This window comes from Lithobates pipiens, unplaced genomic scaffold (genome assembly GCF_037356315.1).
Source record: "Lithobates pipiens isolate NorthernLeopardFrog02 unplaced genomic scaffold, aLitPip1_a1.2 Scaffold_28, whole genome shotgun sequence".
Classification (NCBI taxonomy): domain Eukaryota; kingdom Metazoa; phylum Chordata; class Amphibia; order Anura; family Ranidae; genus Lithobates; species Lithobates pipiens.
In genome coordinates this window covers 90294178-90314874 of record NW_027507789.1, presented here as the reverse complement: position 1 = coordinate 90314874, position 20697 = coordinate 90294178, and the positions used below count along the sequence as shown (strand labels likewise).

Sequence of the window (20697 nt, the reverse complement as noted above, 5' to 3'; positions counted from 1 at the left end):
GAGGACGGGGGAAGAAGAGAGTGCAAAGACGGAGAGAGAGGAGGTGGGGGGATGGCGGCGGGAAAAAAAGAAAAATAAAGACAAAAAGGGAGGGGGGGAATGCCACCCAGGGCAGACATGGCCTACGTAGTTAAACGTTAGATGTTCAGTCGTTTTCTGGGACAGAGGCAGTGCTCACCTCCCGAATGTAGTCTCGAGTACCAGTAAAATACCTCCAGGGCCTCCATGTAACACTAAATGCCTCTTCAGTGTTGTGAAGGGTGGCGGTCAATTCTTCCATCCTGAGAATATGATTGACTTTGGAATACCACAGCACCTTCACAGTGCAGGAATGCAGGCCCGGGCGGCATTCAGGAGTTGCATCGTGAGGTTTTTTTTTGTATTTTCGAACAGGCTGTTCGGTCAAGTGTAGAAGGCACGCTGCTGGGAACCCAAAAGTTCCTCAAGGCCGGGCATGCCCAGAAAAGGTGTCCCATGGTCCCCGTATCTGAATTTCACCTCCAACAAACATCCGGGATTGATCTATCCATTTTATTCAGAAGGTATGGGACTCTATACCAGCGTGAGACTATCTTGTATCCTGATTCTTGATATTGGTTTGCGATGGAAGCTTTATGTACTAAGGTCAGGATCTTCCCTATCTGTTGTGGGGTAAATGTGATGCCTAAGTCCCTCTCCCATTTGTGGATAAATGGTGGGGGTCGACTCCTCCTCCTGACTACTCATTAGGTTGTACAGGAGGGAGAGGGTGTGTCGCACAGGTTCCCTTTTGTGACAGATGGATTCATAGGGTGTCAGGTCTCTAGGAGTGTAGGGGGCCCTTTGTATGGCCAGAAAAAAGTGACGAAGTTGCTAAGCACTAAACAAGTCAAGCGGAGGGTCAGAAAGCTCGGCAACAGTTTGTGTGGTCGGGAGCCCTCCCGAGGGCCACACCACTCCCAGATTGCTGTTTCCCCACCACTGTCAACTGTCGCAGTTTCTTGTTGGTAAATCCCGGTGGGAAGTCTGGATAGGTAATCCAGTCATTGGTAATGGCAGGGGAGCAATGTGTGTGCAGCGGAACAACCTCCGCACAACAGCCAACGGCCAATGTAGCTCCCACTACGGGGTGACCTCTGAGGTCTTTTGGTAGGGAGGACAGGAGCCACGGGGATGTCAATAGGGGAATGGATCCATCCTCAATCTCCATCTCCACCCACTGCTTGTGTGGGCCATTATAATGCCAATCAACGACTCTCGCTAGCAGAGTCACTCTGTAGTATTGTCTGAGATCTGGGAGACCCAGACCCCCCTTGTCCTTTGGTCTGGCAAGCAATTGCAAACGGGCTCTGGGCGGTTTGCGCGCGAAAATAAAGTCGCGGAGCAGCACCTGCAGTTGTCTGAAAAAAAATTGGGGGTAACCGGATCGGTAATGTCTGGAACATGTATAAGATCCGCGGGAGAAGGGGGCGGGGTCTCGGCATGCAGCGGTGAGGACGCATTGTCCCTGAGCTCCGGCACTGACCCCGGTATTTTAGCACATATTAACCGCATGATCCACTCCACTCGTCCGGGAACGATGGGGAGGAGAACTGGCAAGTCCCTGCCGAAGAAGAGCGGGCCGGAGGGATCGATCAAACGGTTCCTGGCGGAGCCTGACGAGGTGGGAGACATGGATGGCCTAGGCCGCTCTCCGCTCGCCACGAGCACGGCCGCGGGCTCCGCCCCCCGCTCCAGGCCTATGCACAGGTCGCAGTCCCCGGCCTCGTCGGCGGGCTCTGACGGGGAGGAAGGTGAACCTAACCGGTCGGATGTGGCGGCGCTGGTGAGCGGACTCCCTACAAAATCGGACCTGGCATCGATGCTCCTGGGGCTTGAAAAGTCCATTAAGAAGGAAGTGTCCGCAGTACGATCGGATCTCGCGCAGGTGTTGGATCGTGTGGAGGAGTCCGAGCAGCGGCTAGACTGACACGCTATTGCCATTAGGTCACTGCAAGCTACTACCCGCTCTCTTGCTGTCGCCCATCGGTCTGCCCTCTATAAGATTGAGGACCAGGAGAACCGTAACCGATAGAACAACATTCGGATTCGAGGGCTCCCGGAGGCCACCGGAGATGAAGATCTCCTACCGTCTGTAAGGGGTATTTTTAACGGCCTACTGGGGAACGCAGCGGACTACCCTTTGAAAATTGATCGGGTGCACAGAGCCCTCCGCCCTCGTAACCTAACGGCGGACACTCCGCGTAATGTGATCTGCAGAGTGCATTACTATGAGGAGAAGGAACGCATCATGAAAAAACTCAAGGAGACTCCGGTTTTGGATTTTGATGGTGCATCGCTCTCTTTTTTTCCTGACCTAGCCAGGGAAACTCTGGAAAGGCGCAGGGCCCTGCGTCCCCTAACGGAAAAGCTGCGCCTATCTTCCATCAGCTACCGGTGGAGTTTCCTCGCCGCCCTGATTGCTCACAGAGATGGGAAGACGGCGGTTCTGCGTTTCCCAGAAGATCTGGAGAAATTCTGCATGGATGTGAACATAACCCCGCCGGAATTGCCTGGTTGGCAGGAGGGCATACCACCCTTGCCGAATACTCCTGAGGAGCAGTGGCAGCGAGTGTCTCGCAAGCAACGTGTCCCTTCTTCTGGCCTGGCTACTTCGCACGCTTAGATGGCGCTCTAGATGCTGCTATGCGGCCTAATAATCCACACTGTTGATAAGGCCCCCCAGGTCCCGCAAGTATGCCGCGCTGTTTTAAAGGTTATCTTTTGTTTGCAGTTTTATTTTTGTTCTGGCGGTCACCGCTATACTCCCTACTCTGCCCATAGGGGACATGCCTTATTGGAACCGTAATGAGGGAGTGTCAGCGAGCGGATATCTACTGGGGGCGTTTGAGTTGTGAGTTTTGCCTTCGCCTGTCTCAGCTTCATGACATTGGGATCCTACATGGAGTGCATTGGCGATCAGTGCTATAAGTTCTGTTGTATGCATAACTGTACATGATGTTTGTGCTAGCTATTCTTACTTAATGGTTGTTATCTGTTTTGTAATTTGGGGTTGGAGCTGGAGCTGCGACCTGCGACTTCTGTTCTGAACGGTTGCGGGTCGCTGCTACCTGGCCACATGTGTTTTTCCCCTGGGGGGCGTCGGGTGGGTCCTGGCCCTCGGGCCCCAGCCGTTTCGATGGCTGGGGCTGCGGGGGTGGGGGCTTGGCCAATTGCCTCCTTGCTGCCTTACACCCTGCTGTCTGCGTGCGCTCCATCAGGCCCCATTGGGGCTTGAGCGCGTGTGCTGCAGGGTTTGCGGGCCATGATTGGTAAATACTATCTTATCTCTGCTTTCCTCTTATTTCCTTTTCTTTTCCCACTCTTTCTGCCTCCCTCCTGCCCTCTATCTCCTCTGCCTCAGGTCCTGTTCCAAGGTAATGTGTTGTACTTTGAGTTCTCTGTCGGATCCCCATGGCCGCGGTGGAATTATTATCATTGAATGTGCGGGGCCTCCATGCCCCGGGTAAACGACATAACATTTATAGGGAGCTGAGTCGCCTGCGGGGGGATATTGTCTTTCTGCAGGAGACCCACCTTACCCAAACCACTTCGGTGAAGTTATTTTCCCCCCATTACCCAACCTGGTACTATAGTCTCTCTGATGTGCACAAGGCTAAGGGCGTGGCCATTGGGTTCCGAAGAGGTACCCCGTTTAATATGGTTGAGATGTTGAGTGACCCTCTCGGACGCTTTCTGTTTCTCAAGGGCAGCCTAGGTGGAATGCAATGCACGTTGGCGACCCTTTATGCTCCTAATAGAGATCAGGCCTCTGTTATTGCTGCTACGCTTGGGAGGCTACGGGACTTTGCTACCGGATGTGTTATCCTGGCGGGAGACTTTAATGTCCCTTTGGAACCAGTGTTTGATACGTCTCTAGGCAGGTCTTCGGTTTCCTGTAGGCGTCTTGCATATATTCGCAAACGCCTGCATGACGCCCAATTGATGGACGTATGGAGGATAATGCATCCGAGAGCGAGGGACTATTCAAGCGTCCACCACTCCTACTCCAGGATTGATTTTTTTTTTCTAGATCACCATCACCTTTCCCTAGTATCACGCTCCGAAATTGCTTCATCTCCTATCTCGGATCATGCCCCCATCTTGCTCACTATTAATATCTCCTCGTTGCCCCGTAAATCAACTTCCTGGAAGTTGAACGAGAACCTAATATGTGAGGAGGCAGACAAAACATACATGCAAGGGGAACTAAATCAATATTTTCTAGATAACACCCACCCGGATATTTCCCCGGGAGTGTTATGGGAGGCCCATAAAGCTCATATGAGAGGTAAATTTATAGAATTGGGCTCCAGAAGGAAAAAGGAAGTGGCGCAACAACATTCTAACTTGTTGGCAGAAATTAGTTCTCTTGAATCGCAACACAAGGCCAGTCTCGCCCACGCAACATTGCATACTCGAACACTTAAGAGCGAGGAGCTGAAAGCTATGTACCATGCACAATGGAAGTGGGAGGCTCGCAGGGTGCCACAAAAGTTCCATGAATGGGGTAATAAGCCGGGAAGGCTTCTGGCTCGCTCCTTACAGCAGGCAAAAACCAGGGCTTTCATTGCGAAAATCAAGACAGCTTCTGACACACTCACGCATGAAACCTCGTCTATTGCCAGGGAATTTCACGCCTTTTACCAACGCTTGTACCATGTCACCCCTGCGGTGCCTGACTCGGGGGTTAGACGAACCCTGATTCAGGAGTACCTGACCCAGGCAAATCTACCCGCACTGGACTTGGAGACCCTTGCCTCACTGGACGGAGAGTTTTCGGTCAGGGAGTTCAAGGTAGCTCTGAAGGCTATGGCTGGTGGCAAGGCCCCGGGACCGGATGGTCTGACGGCACTTTATTATAAGTCCTTCGCGGAGACCTTGCTTCCGCGCCTCACTTCTTATGCCAATGCGATCTCTCAGGGGGGAACATTTCGCCCGGAGACGTTGCATGCTCACATCTCGGTGCTGCCCAAGCCGGGGAAGGACCCCAGTCTATGCGGGAGTTATCGACCTATATCTCTCCTGAATTTAGACGCCAAATTGTATGCCAAGGTTTTAGCGAACAGGCTACTTCCCCTACTCCCTCGCTGGGTTTCTAGTGACCAGACAGGGTTTATCCCGGGTCGGGAAGCGCGCGACAATGCTCTCCGCACTCTGTCCTTGATGGCTTGTGCTAGGGGGTCTGCCCAACCCACCCTGTTACTCTCTATGGATGCAGAAAAAGCATTTGACAGGGTGGGTTGGGAATATCTTATGGCGACCCTGACACATTTGGGAATCAGTCAGACCTTTATGTCCCACATTTCAGCGCTATACCATTCCCCGACTGCTCAGATTCGTGTGAACGGTACTCTAAGCGACTCCTTTGCACTCCAAAATGGTACTCGCCAGGGTTGCCCCCTTTCACCTATTTTATTTGCCCTCTCTCTGGAGCCCTTCCTCTCTACAATTAGACACAATCCAAATATCCATGGGATTACAGTTGGTGCTCGAGAACATAAATATGCTGCTTACGCAGATGATATTTTGTTCTACGTACAGCAGCCTCGGATTACACTCCCCAACCTGATGTCTGCCTTCTTGCAATTTGGTCGTATCTCTAATTTTAAAATTAACATGTCCAAATCAGAGATCCTTAATGTTTCTGTCCCCAGGGCAACTGTAGCTCATCTTAAAGAATCCTTCCCTTTTAGTTGGCAACCGCACAAAATGAAATATTTAGGCATATTTCTCACATCAAACCCACTGAAGTTATTCCGAGTTAATTATATGCCCCTCCTTAACGCTATTCGTGCCGATTTACAGAAATGGTCCCAAGTTGCACATTCCTGGCTAGGGAAAATCAGTGTGATTAAAATGAATATCTTACCTCGCATCTTGTTTCTATTCCAGATGATCCCTGTGGGTATTCCAGCTAGTTTTTTAAGCTCATAGATTCATTGATAAGCAAATACGTGTGGAGCAGAAAGCGTCCGAGATTGTCCCGAGCACTCCTGTCCAGACCTAAACGGATGGGTGGCTTGGCTTTACCTAATGTGAAATTGTATTTTTTAGCTGTTGTTCTAAACAGGATATCAGATTGGAAATATCATAGACACTCTAAACTCTGGGTTGCTCTTGAACTGGCTCTCAGTGGTACGGACCTTTACACCCAGGTATGGGTTCCCAGAAAATATAGGTCACTGGCTCCCAGCTCCTCGCCGCTCACCTACTCTACTTTGCGGATATGGGACTCGATATGCAAACAGCATAGATGGTTATCTCTCTCTCCCATTATGCCCCTAACGGGACACAATTACTTTCCACCAGGCAATATGGACCCCAGAATTTACTCTTGGAACTTGGGGGAAACTCCTCTGCTACACCACGTCACCAACCAAGATGGCATTGTGCCATTATCTCAATTGATTCCTCCCGCACGGACGACACCTATGGACCACTGGACTTACCGCCAATTAGCTGCCTTTGTTCGCTCCTTGCCGAAGCCATTGCGTTCAATGGCTGAGTTGACGCTGGTTGAATCGGCTTTCGTTGAGGCTCAGCCAGTTGAAAGACCATTATCCTTTTTTTACCATGCTCTGCAACTTATGTTGATTAAGAACTTTCCCTCCTTCTTGTCCAACTGGGAGAAAGATTTGCGCAGTGAGATTTCAGAGGCACAAAAGTCAACTATTCTGTCGATGGCTCATCTATCATCCACAGCATCCCAAGCGGCTGAAGTGAACTATAAATTACTAACACGTTGGCACTACACCCCAGCCGCTCTACATAAGCTGTTCCCTCAGGCCTCGGATCTTTGTTGGAGAGGCTGTGGGGAACGTGCCACCCATGCTCATATATGGTGGTTCTGTCCTCTTATACGGCCGTACTGGCTAACTATTTTATATTGGATAAATGTTATTTTAGGATACGAGTTACCCAATGACCCGTGGGTCGTACTTTTTCATAGTGCAGGTTCTCCAGCAGGGCCATACAGAAAGTCTTTGACCCCTCATCTGCTTAATGCGGCAAAGGCTCTCATTCCCCGTAGTTGGAAGCAACCCGCGGCTCCCTCTTTGCGACAGTGGTTGATGGAGGTGGACCGTGTATATTATTTAGAGGATCTCACCTACTCTTTACAAAATAAATCGGATTTGGGGAAAAGGATTTGGTCCTGCTGGTTAGCCTTCAAATATACAAAGGAGTACGCGAACATTATGTCACAGGTGGATAAAGTAAGTATACCCTCATAGGTTCCTTTTTTGCTGGTGGGAACAGGACCGGGGTGGACCCTTCCCTTTTCCTCTCCTTCCCCCTCTATTTCTTCCTGGTTTCTGTTCTTTCCTTCTTATACTGCTCTTTCCACTCTTTTCTCCCCACGCTTTCTTATTAGTTACTTGGTACAACATTGTTTGTCTGCTGCATTTGGGGACCTTGCAGTCTAGCATCCGCAGTCCCACATGTGGGAAGGTGGATGCTCTTCGTGTTACGCTGGTAGGCTTAGAACATACTCGGTTATTTTATTTATTTTATTTTTTTTTTGTTTGTGAGCTGTGAAGAGCTTTTATGTCATTGACCGTGTAGCATAACCTCTGCAATCCCTGTCCTATTTTGCACTTGATGATACATGTGCCAAGCTTTCTGTTATTATCTCTGTGATACCTGTCTTTTCTTTTCATTCAATAAACATATATTAAACAAAAAAAAAAAAAAGATCAGCGGGAGGGCCGTCATTTTGAATGCATTACAGCGCCCGAACCAGGTCAGTGTTAAAGCATGCCAGTTTCCCAAATCAGATTTCAGTCTATCCAGGAGAGGGACAAAATTAAGCGGGTACAATTGCGCTAAATCCGCTGCGATGTCAACGCCCAGGTAACGTATAGATTTTTCAGCCCAGTAGAATGGAAAAGCGGAGCGGAGCCTCTTAGCCTCACCATCCGGGACCGATATATTCAATACAGCCGACTTGGCGCAATTGATTTTATAGTTTGATAGGCTGCCATATCGCTGTAGAGACGCAAGTATATTGGGAAGCAAAATGTGTGGATTGGAGACGGAAAAAATTAGATTGTCAACGTACGCCGCAATTTTGTGGTGTGCCGAGGGTTTGGCTATGCCAGTAATATTCGGGTCATTCCGAACGTAACACATAAGTGGTTACAGTGTTAGGCCGCGTACACACGGACGGACTGTTCGTCCAACTTTGTCCGCTGAACAGTGTTTGGGCGGACAGTCCGCTCGTGTGTGGGCTTTCAGCGGACAGTTTCAGCGGACAGTTGGACGGACAAGGTTTTTCGGAAATTCCGTAAAACTGTCCGCTGAAACCTTGTTTCAGCGAACAGCCCGCTCGTGTGTAGGCTTGTTCGTCAAACAAAGTTGCGCGCATGCTCAGAAAGGATTTTCACGCCGAAAGCTATAATGCAGTGTATAGGACGTCGTATTTTTCGTCCCGTCGTACGTGCCGTTCACGTCATCGCGCACGGTTTCAGCAAACTGTTCGTTCGCCGTGTGTGGCCATGTCCGTCCATGCTAAGTTTGAGCGGACTGTTTGCCGAAACTGTTGGACGGACAAAGTTGGGCGAACAGTCCGCGCGTGTGTACGCGGCCTCAGAATAAAAATTAGGGGAGACAGAGGGCACCCCTGCCTCGTCCCATTAGTGATGGGGAAAGAGTCCGAGCATCACTCGTTCACCCGTACCGCTGCCGACGGCGTGGAGTAAAGCGTGGTATAGTTATTAAAAGATGGGACCCACTAACTCTGTCATGGTTCGGACGCTGTAATGTGTTGAAGATGAACGCGATGCCACAACTTCTGCATCTACTACAAGCCTTACCTACCAAAATACCCCAGACTTTCTTTCATGCGGTTCGCTCAATCTTCATCAAGTTCCTCTGGCGCGGAAAACATATGCGTATTGGTAGGGCAAGGCTATTGCGACCGAAATTGCGGGGAGGTATTGGCTTCCCGGACCCTGCTCTATATTACACAGCGCACATGACACCGGTGGTTGACTGGTGCCGGTGTTCTGCCATATACTGTCCGGCCATGATATAGTGTCCGCGCTGTACTGCGCATGCGCTGTACGGAGCAGACGAAGCTTCGGAAAATCTCCGAAGCTGAACGGCGCCTGCGCGGTGAGTGGAGGTGGCAGCCCCACCATCCAAGTGGACATAGGGTTGTGAATACTAGAGGGCCCCTCTCAGGCGAGCTTCGCTCGCCATGCTTCGCTCGCCACGCTTCGGGCTCGGCCTCGCTGCGCTCGGCTCTTTTATATTCTTACTCTATGTCCACTTGGATAGTGGGGATAGAACCTGGACTCAGTGCGCAGGCGCCGTTCATGCTCGGCAATTTTCGGAATCTGTGTTGCTGTGTACTGCGCATGAGCAGTACACAGCGGACACTATCCGATGGGGGACCATATGTGATAAGACACCGGCATGGGGAACTGAAGCTATGGGTCAAGCTAGAGCAGGAGATGGCACGGGTTCCACTGGCTGGTCTGCCTTGGGCGGGGAGGCCATTGGAGCCCTGTGTGACTACTCACCCGTTAATTGGCCCCTCGCTCGCCGAGATGGATAGTTTTTTTCACCTTTCCCACCTGACTAACTTCCCTTCTCCTATGACCCCAATTATTGGACATCCTAGTTTCCCTCCGGGCCTGTCTGACCAGGCCTTTACCAGGCAAGCCCCGAAAGGGCTTCTGAGAGCAGCCCTATTTCTTGGACCCACGGGCTTGATTCCCATGGGGACCATACTGCTAGAGCAAGTACCTGTTGCATTGGATAGCTGGAGAGCTAGACAGCTAATCCATTTCCTCGGATCACTACCTAACCATTCGTTCTTCCACCCTTCCTAGCTAAATGGAAAAGGGACTTACAAAATACATTCTCCAAACCACAGAAGGACAGAATACTCTTTTTCGCCCATAAGTCGTCACTCTGCAGTAAATATCAGGAGATCTCATATAAGCTGATCACACGCTGGTATCGTACACCGGTGGTGTTGGCCAAAATGTTCCCCGGTCAATCTGACCGCTGCTGTCGCTGTGGGCAACAGGCTGGCACCATTCTCCACATTTTCTGGGAATGCCCTAAATTACAAACAGTCTGGCAGCCTGTCCTGAGACTCATCCACAAGTTCACAGACATTTCCTTAGCCAATGATCCCGCAGCAGTTCTTCTCAATCTAACTCCTATGTCGAGAAAGCGTTATCATAAGTCCTTACTTAAACATCTCCTCAATGCAGCTAGGGCCTGCATCCCAAGTCAGTGGAAAGAGCAATCTGCTCCAATGGTGACCCAGTGGTTCGCAAGGGTAAATGATATTGAACGAATGGAAGACCTGACTGCCACAATGAGGGATAAAACGGAGGAGCATGGGAACAGATGGTTCTACTGGACCTAGTTTCGCTTTTCGGAAGAATACCTCCGCGAGACATAGTAAGCTCATGGTGATCGTTGGAGATCGCTGTTCAAAACGTTGGACAGCTGATGAGCTGGTGAGCCGAGGGCGTCTTTTGCTCCCTGGGAGAGGACCCCATCCTATCCACTCTACCCACGACACCCCCTTACCCCTTCTTTTCCTTTTCTGCCATTTCCTTCCCCAATCTTCTCTTTCCCCTTCTCCCTCCTTTCAGTTCTACTATTTCCCTTCTTAACTCAAAAAAGGGAAAAGAAAATGATATGTTCCGACCCCATTTGACTACTACACAATACTCTTCCCCTATCTATGGATATCTAAACTCTTCGAGGGTAGCAGTGCTAGTATCAATAATATTTTAGGTGGTAGAGGATCACAACGAGATGGAGCTTTAATCTCATCTTGATATGACCGCAAAGCTGTACACGTGCTATTCTCCTTGGACTTCTTACCATTGGCTCTGATATCCATGCAATATGATCGTTTGTTTGTAACTATTTGTATCACACATTCTGTGAAGTTGCCTTTGCATTGTATGTCGCATACTACTAAATAAAAAAAAAAAAAAAAAAAGAAGCCTATGGCACCTGGTATTCCCAGGCGGTTTCCCATTAAGGTACTAACCAGGCCTGACACTGTTTAGCATCCGAGATCAGACGAGATTGGGCGCTTTCAGGGTGATGGGGCCGTAGGTGATCTCTTCGGGCACTCTCAACCCTCTTGACAAACGCCAAGATGGTCACCTTGGGAAACAAATGAAAAAAAAACAGGTCAAGGCCAACAACATAAAAAGAAGCTTACAGCACCTAGTATTCCCAGGTGGTCTCCAATCCAGGTACTAGCAAGGCCCAACCCTGTTTAGCTTCTGAGATCAGAGGAGATCGGGTGCTTTCAGGGTTATGTGCCCATAGGCAATCTCTTTGGGCATTCTCAACCCTCTTGACAAATGCCAAGATAGTCACCTTGAGATACAAGCGAAAAAAAACAGGTCAATGTCAACAACATAAAAAGAAGAATACGGCACCTGGTATTCCAACGCCATCTCCCATCCAGGTACTAACTAGGCCCAAACCTTCTTAGCCTCAGAGAAGATAAGAGATAGGGCTCTTTCAGGGTGATGCTGCTGTAAGCGATCTCTTTGGGCACTCTCAACCCTCTTGACAAATGCCAAGATGGTCACCTTGGGAAACAAGCAAAAAAAAAAAAAACGAATCAACGCAACATAAAAAGAAGCCTACAGTAACTGGTATTCCCTGGTGGTCTCCCATCCAGGTACTAACCAGGCCCGACTCTTCTTAGCCTCCAAGATCAGACGAGATTGGGTGCTTTCAGAGTGATGTGGCCATAGGCAATCTCTTCAGGCACTCATAACCCTCTTGACAAACACCAAGATGGTCACTTTGGGAAACAAGCGGAAAAAAAACAGGTCAACGCCAACAACATAAAAAGAAGTCTACGACACCTGGTATTCCCAGGCGGTCTCCCATCCAGGTACTAACAAGGCCCGACTCTTCTTAGCCTCCAACATCAAACGAGATCGGGTGCTTTCAGGGTGATGTGCCCATAGGCAATCTCTTTAGGCACTTTCAACCCTCTTGACAAACGCCAAGATGGTCACCTTGGGAAACAAGCAAAAAAAATTAAAATAAGTCGGAAGCTAGAGACAATACGGCCCGAGTCCTCAATTTAATCCATGCGGCGCATGTACAGGGAAGGCCCTTGCTTATGTTGTCAACGGACGCGGAGAAGGCCTTTGACAGGGTGGCCTGGCACTTTATGCAGGCCACCCTGGAACATATAGGTCTTGGCCCCAACATGATGAGTTGGGTAATGTCGCTTTACTCCATGCCGTCGGCTGCGGTACGGGTGAACGAGTGGTGCTCGGACTCTTTCCCCATCACTAATGGGACGAGGCAGGGGTGCCCTCTGTCTCCCTTAATTTATATTCTGACACTGGAACCACTTATGTGTCACGTTCGGAATGACCCGAATATTACTGGCATATCCAAACCCTCGGCACACCACAAAATTGCGGCGTACGCTGACGATCTAATTTTTTCCGTCTCCAATCCACACATTTTGCTTCCCAATATACTTGCGTCTCTACAGCGATACGGCAGCCTATCAAACTATGAAATCAATTGCGCCAAGTCGGCTGTATTGAATATATCCCCGGATGGTGAGGTCAAGAGGCTCCGCTCCGCTTTTCCATTCTACTGGGCAGAAAAATCTATACGTTACGATTTAGCGCAATTGTACCCGCTTAATTTTGTCCCTCTCCTGGATAGACTGAAATCTGATTTGGGAAACTGGCATGCTTTAACACTGACCTGGTTCGGGCGCTGCAATGCATTCAAAATGACGGCCCTCCCGTGGATCTTATACATGTTCCAGACATTACCGATCCGGTTACCCCCAATTTTTTTCAGACAACTGCAGGTGCTGCTCCTGGACTTTATTTGGGCGCGCAAACCGCCCAGAGCCCGTTTGCAATTGCTTGCCAGACCAAAGGACAAGGGGGGTCTGGGTCTCCCAGATCTCAGACAATACTACAGAGTGACTCTGCTAGCGAGAGTCGTTGATTGGCATTGTAATGGCCCACACAAGCAGTGGGTGGAGATGGAGATTGAGGATGGATCCATTCCCCTATTGACCTCCCCGTGGCTCCTGTCCTTCCTACCAAAAGACCTCAGAGTTCACCCCGTAGTGGGAGCTACGTTGACTGTTGTGCGGAGGTTGTTCCGCTGCACACACATTGCTCCCCTGCCATCACCAATGACTCCGGTTATAGGTAATCCAGACTTCCCACCGGGATTTACCAACAAGAAACTGCGACAGTTGACAGTGGTGGGGAAACAGCGTCTGGGAGAGGTGTGGCCCTCGGGAGGGCTCCCGACAACGCAAACTGTCGCCGAGCTTTCTGACCCTCCGCTTGACTTGTTTAGTGCTTATCAACTTCGTCACTTTCTTCTGGCCATACAAAGGGCCCCCTACACTCCTAGAGACCTGACGCCCTATGAATCCATCTGTCACAAAAGGGAACCTGTGCGACGCACCCTCTCCCTCCTGTACAACCTATTGAGTAGTCAGGAGGAGGAGTCGACCCCCACCATTTATCCACAAATGGGAGAGGGACTTAGGCATCACATTTACCCCACAACAGATAGGGAAGATCCTGACCTTAGTACATAAAGCTTCCATCGCAAACCAATATCAAGAATCAGGATACAAGATAGTCTGATGCTGGTATAGAGTCCCATACCTTCTGAATAAAATGGATAGATCGATCCCGGATGTTTGTTGGAGGTGAAATTCAGATACAGGGACCATGGGACACCTTTTCTGGGCATGCCCGGCCTTGAGGAACTTTTGGGTTCCCAGCAGCATGCCTTCTACACTTGACCCAACAGCCTGTTCGAAAATACAAAAAAACCCTCACGATGCAAATCCTGAATGCCGCCTGGGCCTGCATTCCCGCACTGTGGAGGCAGCCTCAGCCCCCATCCAAGGTGCTGTGGCATTCCAAAGTCAATCATATTCTCCGGATGGAAGAATTGACCGCCACCCTTCACAGCACTGAAGAGGCATTTAGTGTTACATGGAGGCCCTGGAGGTATTTTACTGGTACTCGAGACTACATTCGGGAGGTGAGCAGTGCCTCTGTCCCAGAAAACAACTGAACATCTAACGTTTACCTACGTAGGCCATGTCTGCCCTGGGTGGCATTCCCCCCCCCTCCTTTTTTGTCTTTATTTTTCTTTTTTTCCCCGCCGCCTCCCCCCCCCCCTCCTCTCTCTCCGTCTTTGCACTCTCTTCTTCCCCCGTCCTCCCTTTTGACTATGCCTTGTCTCCTTACTAGCCTTCGGGACCCAGAAGAACCCCAGGGTTCTGGACATGACCGGCTCTGGAAAACCCAGGCGGTCTCCCATCCAGGTACAAACCAGGCCCAACCCTGCTTAGCCTCTGAGACCAAACGAGATTGGGTGCTTTCAGGGTGTTGTGCCCGTAGGAAATTTCTTTGTGCACTCTCAACCCTCTTGACAAATGCCAAGCTGGTCACCTTGGAAAACAAGGGAAAAAAAACAGGTCAAAGCCAACAACATAAAAAGAATCCTACGGCATCTGGTACTCCCAGGCGATCTCCCAATCAAGACACTAACCAGGCCAGATCCTTCTATGTCACCTGGTCTTCCCAGGCAGTCTCCCATCCAGGTACTAACCAGGCCTGACGCTGCTAAGCCTCTGCTAAGCCTCTGAAATCAGACGAGATTGGGTGCTTTCAGGGTGATGTGGCCGTAAGCGTTCTCTTCAAGACACGCCCAACCCTCTTGACAAACGCCAAGATGGTCGCCTTGAGAAACAAGCAAAAAAAAACAGTTCAAAGCCAACAACATAAAAAGAAGCCTATGGAACCTGGTATTTCCAGGCGGTCTCCCATCCAGGTACTAACCAGGCCCGACACTGTTTAGCCTCTGAGATCAGATGAGATTGGGCGCTTTCAGGGTGATGGTCACCTTGGGAAATAAGCGAAAATAAACAGGTAAACGCCAACAACATAAAAAGAAGCCTACGGCACCTGGTATTCACAGATGGTCTCCCATACAGGTATTAACCAGGCCGTACACTGCTAGGCCTCCGAGATCAGATGAGATTGTGCGCTTTCAGGGTGATGTGGCCATAGGTGTTCTATTTAGACACTCTCAACCCTCTTGACAAATACCAAGATGGTTATCTTGGGAAACAAGTGAAAAAAAACAGGTCAACACCAACAACATAGACCCTGGCGGTCTCCCATCTGACCCAGACCCTGCTTAGCCTCTGAGATTGGGCGCTTTCAGGGTGATGTGACCTCAGGCGAACGCTTACTCAAAACTCTTGACTGATGCTAAAATGGTTACTTTGGGAAACAAGCGAAAGAAAAACAGGTCAAAGCCAACAATATGAAAAGATTCCTACGGCACCTTTAATTAGGTACTATCCAGGCCGGACCCTGCTTAGCCTCTGAGATCAGATGAGATCGGGCGCTTTCAGGGGGATGTGGCCGTAGGAGATTTCTTTGGGCTCTCTCAGCCCTCTTGACAAATGCCAAGATGATCACCTTGGGAAACAAGCGGAAAAAAAAACATGTCAACGCCAACAACATAAAAAGAATGCTATGGCACCTGGTATTCCCAGTTGGTTTCCCATCCAGTTACTAATCACGCCCGACAATGCTTAGCCTCCGAAATCAGAAAAGATCAGGCACTTTCAAGTTGATGGGGCCATAGGCGATCTCTTCGGGCATTCTCAACCATCTTGACAAACGCCAACATGGTCATCTTGGGAAACAAGCGAAAAAAAACAAGTCATTGCCAACATTGGAGGCTAAGCAGGGTTGGGCAATCAGTTTCCTTGCCTGAAATAGGCATCTCAGAACTGCCATCTGGCTACTTCCCGGGTTTTCAACTCCTTCAACTAATCCCAGGAGACAATACTTCGCCTCCATCTTGGTGGAGGTTCCAAACACCCGATCAATGGTTCCTGTCACCTCTGTCCAGTAGCGGATCAAGTTCGGGCATCTCCAAAACATGTGCATCATGTCTCCCCCCATGTTCCCGCACCGGGGGCAACTTGCGTCCGGCCGTTCGGCCAAACTGAAAAAGTTTACGAGGGGCATAATAGGTTCTATATAATAAGAACAGATTTAACATCCTCTGTGAGGAGAGCCACAATTCACCACAGGCAGGATTCCTGTGGCCAATTATAGCTCAGGGGGGTTTAGTACACACCCCACACTATATAAGGCCGCCAGCGCGGCGGCCTTGTATAGTGTGTTGCGGTGGTCAGGGAAAGAGGACGATAGGCAGGGACAGTGTCTTTACTGCTTGGGAACCTAGCACTGTTACAGTGGGTGTTATGTGCCTCCTGCACAGTACACACCTGAAGCTACCCTTTATTACTGTAAAGGGAAAACTAGTGCGCTTCACCTAATATGTTATAGGAAGGCTAAATATAAAATAGATGTACATAGGAAGCAGCCAGCATAAAAGCAGTGATCTCAGCACCAAATTTTAATAATTCATACCCTTTATTACTGGTGTTCAATTTCTACAATACATGCATCTGCAGTGCAGAAGTTAGAGTGGGTGTTGTGTGCCTTCTGCACAGTATACACCTTATTGCTGGTGTTCTGTTTCTGTAATACAGGAACCTAGCACTGTTACAGTGCTAGGGTGTACAGAGAAGCTGGTATATATAGAAGACTACAGCATACAGAAGAAAGGCTAGTGAATACAGACTCGTGTATGTAGATAGGCTTGAGTATACAGAGATGCTAGAGTAAACAGTGAGGCTGGGGTACACAGAGAGGCTAATTTAAAGCGAGGCTAGTATATACAAAGATGTTAGTGTATATAGAGAGGTTAATGTATAGAGAGGGTCGAGAGTATACAGAAAGGACAGTGCATATAGAGAAACTAGTGTATACAGAAGACAGGCTTGGGTATACATCAAAGCTGACAGTGTATACAGAAGACTGGGTAGTGCATACGGAGAGTCTAGTGGGTAAAGAAGACATGCTGGTGTATTCTAGCTAGTTTTTACAGTCTAGTGTATACAGAATACAGGCTGTGGTATACAGAGGGTTTAGTGTATTCAGAGAGTCTAGTGTATACAGTCGGTGAGTGTATACATAATACTGGCTAGTTCAGACAGTGTTTACAGAGATGCAAGGGTGTACAGAGAAGCTAGTATATATAGAAGACTACCGCATACAGAAGAAAGGCTAGTGAATACAGAATAAAGGCTTGCTTCTACGGAGAGGCTAGTGTATGCAGAACACTATCTAGGGTATATAGAGAGGCTAGATTATACAGAGAGGCTAGTGCATAGAGTGAAGCTATTGTATATAGAAGCCTGGTTAGTGTATACAGAGAAGCTAGTGTGTACAGAAGAAAGGCTAGACAGGCTATAAAGAGAGACACGTTTTTACAGAAGACAGTTTGGGGTATACAGAGATGCTAGTTTATACAGAGAGACTAATGTATACAGAAGACAGGCTAGGGCATACAGAAGACAGAAGACGGGCAAATGTATTCAGAACATAGGCTAGTGTATATCGAAGACAGGCTATTGTATGCAGAAGAACGGCTAGTGTAAACATGTTGGTGTATATAGAGAGGCTAGTGAATTTAGAGGGTAGGCTAAGTGATAACAGAAGACAATCTGGGTTATACAGAGACATTTCATAATTTCATCTACCTCACATCTCTAATGGAGTTTGTCTCATTGCCATGTTATGCCTTTTCATTCTTATGCTAAATATAGATCACTACACGATTTTAATCATCCACATCAAGCATGCAATAAAACTATCATACATCAAAATAAACCATGTACTCTTTTGCTCTATTTTTCATATTTGTAATTCTCCACATCAACTGTCACATTGAGTATGTGACAGTCCTGACACACCATCCTGACTTATTTTTCTTTATTTCTTATTAGAAATAGAGAGTACTATCTCAAAATCCGCTTAAATCTATTCACTTCGATGAGTTCTACCGCTAATGCATTATGTTCACAAAACCATCCATTTGCTGCCAGACATGCTGCACATACTAAGAGTAATGTAACTATCGCTCGCTAACGATGCAAACCGTTTTATTGCTTTGCTGACATTAACCGAGTATCTCTGACATTAACTGAGTATCTCTCTGCACATGATCTTATTAATAATAATAATAATAATAATAGGATTGTGTAATGCAAAGATCAACTAGTCTAATATAATCTTTCTCATTGGTACCAGCATATCCTTTAAATTTAGACTAACGCAACTATTTCTCGGCCATTTTCAAGCTAAACTTTCAATCTCTTAACTGTGAACCGCGATACTTCCTCCCTAAAATATTAAGCTATTTAAATGTCCTATCGTTCGCCTATATTATACAACTCTCTGAAAAGCCTATATGTAGAGAACAAAACTAGTCTTACATCTTAATAAAACAGTTTTATTGCTCAACCAGTATCAGCTGTCATGACAAATAAACGTTTCCACTGTTTGACTCTATTTTCTGTATTACTTCTTTTTCTCCACCTTAACTGTCACAGTTAAAACACAGTGACAAAACATTTCTTTTTACCGCAGCAAAATGTGAGAAAAGCAGTGTAAGCCGTCTTTCTGCCATATGCTTCAGAAAATCAATGTACCGCTTTTAAATCCATATGAATTCCACATAACCGTGAACCGTCTTACAATTTTAACATTTACTGATAGCAATTACTGATATTAAATTATGACTATACCAGTGGAAAAGGACCGCGTAAGGGAACTTTGAAATTAATCATAATCTCAGCGTTAACTTAGCTGATAAATTTACGATTTACTGAACCTTTTACTCAACGATTTAAACTTAGATTTTTTTCATTCTAAGTCTAATTAATCTTAAATAATTTATACTATATTCTACTGTACTCTTAAATTATGTACTGTTGTTCTGTATTTTAGCCGTTCTCATATTTCATTTTATGTTGCAACCACCGAATCTCATTGCTATTCCGACATTCTGCCTTAATGAGGATATTACTTTGCAACTATCCCTTGATCCCTTTTGTGTATTCACTTTATCTCGACCTATATATACTGCCTCAATATTTTCCTAATTTGTTTTGCTATACTTATTATTATTATTTTATAGAGATTACTATCTCTAAATTTACGTTAAAGCAAAAGTCACACAAAACCATGTTTTTAAAACCTTTTACACACTGCACATTAAGAGTAATGAAACCATCTCTCGCTACCTCTATGCAATAGGATTCTCTTTCTGACTCTATTTTGTGTATTACTTCTTCTCCACATTAACTGTCACACTGATAACCATTTGTAACATATAACACTTGCAACACATTTTTAACAGTAGCAAAATGTGAGAAAAGCAGTGGGACGGTTTTCTTGATTGAGAAGTGGTTGCAGTAGCAAAGCATAGCAATACAGTTTGATTACATTAATAACACATAATGCAACTAGTTTACATTCAAATCGTGCATACATCCTAATGTAAGCTGTCTATCACTATTAATGTTCATGGTTACTGATACATTATGCCGATAACTAGTGGAAACGGAAAACAGTCAGTGGAAGCCGTCTTCGTGCGTAACAAAATTAATGGAACGATTTACACGAATTTTCAAGCTACGTCAATTTACTCTTAAATACCCTTTAGCTGCTTAGCTCACACTTTGCTGTATGTAGCCGGGTTTACATGTAAGTAACCAATGGGGATTGACATTTCATGTCCATCTCTAATGCAATTTGTCTCTTTGCCATGTCATACTTTGCCAGTTATTATACTTTCTCATCCGATAGAAACCTAGTCGTTGCTGATATTTCATGATTATTGCAATCATCTCATCTAATTGCTATTCCGACATTCTGCCTTGGTATTACTTTGCAATGCTCTATTGAACAATGTAAAGGTAAGCTAGATATTTTGTGTATTTCCACTTAAACTCGATCAATATATACTGTCTGAATATTATCCTTTCTAATTTTGCTAAATTAGATTATAGAGTTTATACCTTATACCTTTATTACGTATACTGCTAATTTTATGATAATGATAATAATAATATTAATAATGATAATAATTATAATAATGATAATTTTATGATAATACAAAACCATCTTAAGAACCATCTTTAAACGCTGCACATATTAAGAGTAATACCGATGTGAACAGTTTAATTACTCTACTCACATTTAGCTGGTATCTCTCTGCTATAGGAAACTGAATTTGTACCACAAAGATCACTCATCTAATATCAGTCCACTCAGTGCTACCGGGATAACTTTTACATTTAGAGTAATGAAATTATTTTTCAGTCATTTTGGAGCTACTGCAACTAACGCTTCCGATCTCTTTTAAACTGCAATACTTAATCTCTGCTTTTGCAGAATATTTAGCTGCTTAGCTCCCACTTTGCTGTACGTAGCCGTGGGGATTGGCATTTCATCTCTAATTCATATTCACATTTCTAATGCAGTTTGTCTTTTTGCCATGTCATCCTCTGTTAGTTATTATGCTTTCTCATCCTTTTGCTATATTTGGGGTATATTCACTACATGATTAATGAACCTGATTGATAAAAACCAACACACGTCGTTGCTGTTATTTCGTGTATTTCCACTTAAACCCGACCTGTATATACTGTCTCAATATTAATTTTAGAGTTATTTTTCTATATTTATTATTAGTATAAACAGATTACTATCTCTAAATCCTGGTAAACCAGCT

General features: G+C 46.7%; 4 pseudogenes; all 4 read right to left on the bottom strand.

Moving 5' to 3' along the window:
• Window positions 1-10995: 10995 nt before the first annotated feature.
• Window positions 10996-11114, bottom strand: LOC143936630 (5S ribosomal RNA; annotated as a pseudogene).
• Window positions 11115-11214: 100 nt separating this feature from the next.
• On the bottom strand, window positions 11215-11333 carry LOC143936574 (5S ribosomal RNA; annotated as a pseudogene).
• Window positions 11334-11651: 318 nt separating this feature from the next.
• Window positions 11652-11770, bottom strand: LOC143936291 (5S ribosomal RNA; annotated as a pseudogene).
• A 100-nt stretch (window positions 11771-11870) lies between these two features.
• Window positions 11871-11989, bottom strand: LOC143936948 (5S ribosomal RNA; annotated as a pseudogene).
• Between the last annotated feature and the right edge of the window lie 8708 nt (window positions 11990-20697).